Source organism: Morone saxatilis, unplaced genomic scaffold (genome assembly GCF_004916995.1).
Source record: "Morone saxatilis isolate NCDOM2014 unplaced genomic scaffold, NCSU_SB_2.0 Contig19, whole genome shotgun sequence".
Taxonomy (NCBI): Eukaryota; Metazoa; Chordata; class Actinopteri; family Moronidae; genus Morone; species Morone saxatilis.
In genome coordinates, this window is record NW_023339751.1 from 22,223,266 (window position 1) to 22,226,789 (window position 3,524).

General features: G+C 37.0%; 1 protein-coding gene across 1 annotated transcript in view; it reads left to right on the forward strand.

The window, feature by feature from the left end:
• The window catches only part of si:ch211-250c4.3 (uncharacterized protein LOC100535981 homolog), a gene marked incomplete in the record, with an annotated part of 39,520 nt that extends 36,017 nt beyond the window's left edge, over positions 1-3,503 (forward strand). The window contains 1 exon segment of the mRNA XM_035664128.1: positions 3,493-3,503.
• Between the last annotated feature and the right edge of the window lie 21 nt (positions 3,504-3,524).

A 3,524-nucleotide genomic window follows, 5' to 3' on the forward strand; every position in this document is an offset into this window, starting at 1 on the left:
AAAGTGTCCTGGTTAACTTCTGTTATGAATTGGCGCTATACAAAATAAATAATTGAATTGAATTGAATTGTTAATTCTGTCTGTATTCTTTCATTTTTAAAAATCCTACCTACTTACTAGGCTTCTTTTTACATAAATTTCAGTGTTTTCTTATTGGCCATTGTTATATTAGACAATTTACTTTTCTTTACAAGTGAACCAAATATTGGCCTACTTTGTATATTTTTTAAGTTTTCTAGCACTCCTTGAAAATCAAGAAGGCCCCTATGAAAATTTTGAAATCCCTAGTGGGGGTCCCGCAGGTTGGGAACCACTATGATAGGCTATTGGGCTAACACATAAAATAATAACACCTAAAAGGTCAGATTTGCTTTCTTCCCTTTGGTATATTTCAGACTATTGTAACTTTGTTGTAGTGTCACAGGGCAGCTTTGGGTTGTTGCAATGTACTTGATCAGTGTTGTACGTGGTGGGCTCATGGAAAGTGCCATTAGGCTTTTATTTATTTATCTCCGCCCCTAACGTTACTTATTTTAGAGACTGTTACAAAGCTCAGATTGTGCTTCGAACCCTGTCTTGAAGGTTACTTCAGAGTTAACAGCTCTGTGTACTTATACAGTATAGTATGTTTGTTAAAGCATTTAACAGCATAACACCTGCCTGTCAACCACATTGTTATTCTTCATCTAAAACAACTGGTAACACGCAGCAGCCTGACACTGCATATGTTACATAAACGCACTATTATAGGTAGGTGATGTTCATTTTAATGTTCTTTGTTTTCTAGTGATTGCAAAAGCAAGTCAAGTCTTTTTATTTTAATTTCCTGCTTGTCAAAAGAAAATACCAGCATCCTGATCTGAAGAATAAACGTGAAGCTGAGGCTTGGCAGTGTGGTGAAAACCCTAGAGAATGTTATTATCATTATTATTATTATTATTATTATTCTTGTACGGTCACTGGAAGCTTAAAGATCTACTCCAGACATGTATTAAGACATGTATACAAATTGTGTGATTCAAACAATATGTATATATATAATGTCTGTCTGATATATTTTAACAAACAAAAAAGTATAATTTCCACATTCAAATCCTTAGTCATCTACTCCTTCTACCTCATTAGAAATTACAGAATCTATGAATATGCAAATGTAATACATATAGTAATTTCATATTCAGTTTTACCTCACTGTACTGTATGTGCCACGGGAGCAAAATCCGTGCTGTAAACAAAATTCTATCACATAAATATCTTATTTTCATTTAACTTTATTTTGAAAAATAGATTTTAATATTGATGCAATATGCATACAGCAACATACAACAGATGTTGAAGTCCTACAGATAAACATCAGCTATTATTTACACAAAAACGATTCTTGTTTTACATAATTCAACATACATCCCTTCTTTTAGTGACTGATCTGACACACCAGCAGTGTTTTTACCTTATTGGAATACAATATAATAGTGGTATATAAAGTATTCTTCGTGTCAGAATACCCAAACAATATTGCTAAGGCAGCACCTCCTAAGATGGTGGAATTAGAATGCTCTGTTATACTGTTAAACTTTTTTGCAATGTGGCCTTGTGTGTCTTCCATCAAACGATTTTTTCTCTGATTAATTAAAGTTCAGTAAAGTTATTTTTATTATTATCTTTTGGTCTCCATCCTGCTATCATGGTTTCCCGGTCAGGTTCAGAGTTAGAGATGATGCAGTCTGCCAAGAGTGTGTTTTTCTACAATAGAAGTTGTTGCTGAGAATCATGACTATGTACACAGCATTTCATGTGTTGTTAATAGCAACTTTAAAGTTTTGTGTCTTTGCCTCTCTGTTCACCATGAAATGCACATAAATCTAGCTAATCAAAATACCTTCTTCATCTCCGACAGAGATACAAACTGTGTTGACTTTAAAGTTCAGACCATGTGTGAATCTATCGTGACGTCACCCATTGGTTTGTGGAGTACAGTTCTAAAGCGTTTGGCATTATGTTCGTCACTATGATGGTTTCTCGGAGCCAATGGAGATGACGTCCTGCGAGTTGGGCTGTACTCATTCGTAGTGCCTAGTTTGACAGTTTGATCTGAGTTTGGTGTGTTGAGCTGGACGGACTCATGAGAATGACCTGTCAATCACAAGTAGCCCACACCATACCCTGCTTTTTGTCTAGTTTACTCTAAATGGGACCACCATTTTCTAATGGAACATCATGCTATATGGAAAAAGACTGAAACTAGAGATTGATACCATAAACTCATTAAGAAACTATTTACTGAACTAATAAAACAAGTGAAAAGTTGGATAATTTCTCCATAAGACTGCAAGCCAATGTTTTATTGCAGCCAATCGAGCTGCCACCTGCTGGCCATTCCATAGAATGCATTGGCTTTACTTCACAGACCCGGAAGCTCTGTCCATTATACTGTCAATGGTTCAGACTGAACCTATGGGGCATTTTTGAGGCAGCTCGACTGCATATTAAGGTAATGGAGACATACGTGGAGGCCTATTGTTGCAAATTCTGCAGCACAAACTAAAGGCAAAGGTGCAATCACATGAACTTTGCATTCATCCTTAACATTTCTGATGTCAATTTATGAACGTCCAAAGACCAAGGGAAAAGCAGAGCAGTCTGTAGGAAAATTAATAATCAGTGTGTACATTGCTAGCTGTCTGCAGTTCATGTCTGTGGAGCCAATGTACAGTACAACGTACAGAACATTGGCTGATTAGGGCAAAACAAGGACTGCAAATACAATCCTGTTGCCACTAAGCAGCTTTCATGGGAATTAATTTACTTTTTAATGAGTTCTCCCACCTCCCACCAAAATAACTTTACTTTGATGCTTTGATGCCCCAAACCCCCCTAAAACCCTGTATACAGCAGCGCTGGTGAGATACTCCTGAACAAGTGCATTACTTAATGAGCTAGCTTAATGCTAAGAAAACAGTACTGAAAATGTACTTGTTAAAATGTTGTGTTAGGGTTAGGGTTGTACTGAATTAGGGTACTGGCACACTTTTGGGTCCAATTCAGGCCCTTTATCCAGTTCTCTTTACACATGGCCTGGCCAACCCCCCAATTAAAGTGGGCATTGTTGTTGGATTATTGGCTTCAGAAAGTTAAAAGAAAACCTGTCAGATGCAACCGACTTCAGTTCTGGCCCTGACAAGAGGGTTTCAGACATTATTAGATCTGATGAGCACTTCATTTGAAGCACACCAAGCTTTTCCAGCTTTTATGTGAAAACATATTACTTGCCCTCAGCTTTTTTTTTTTTTTTCTTCTTCCCCTTCTGTTGCTATAACTTATGACTCCTGCATTTTGTTTGGAACTAGACAAGAGAATTTCAGTGATTCAAGGCTGGCAGTAAAGATAAATCATGGCGCTTAACGTGTCAAACAAGCTCTGCGTGTTATTAAACATACTACTTACACAGCAGTGGGGCAAAAAAAGTATTTAGTCAGCCACCAATTGTGCAAGTTCTCCCACTTAAAAAGATGAGAGAGTCCTGT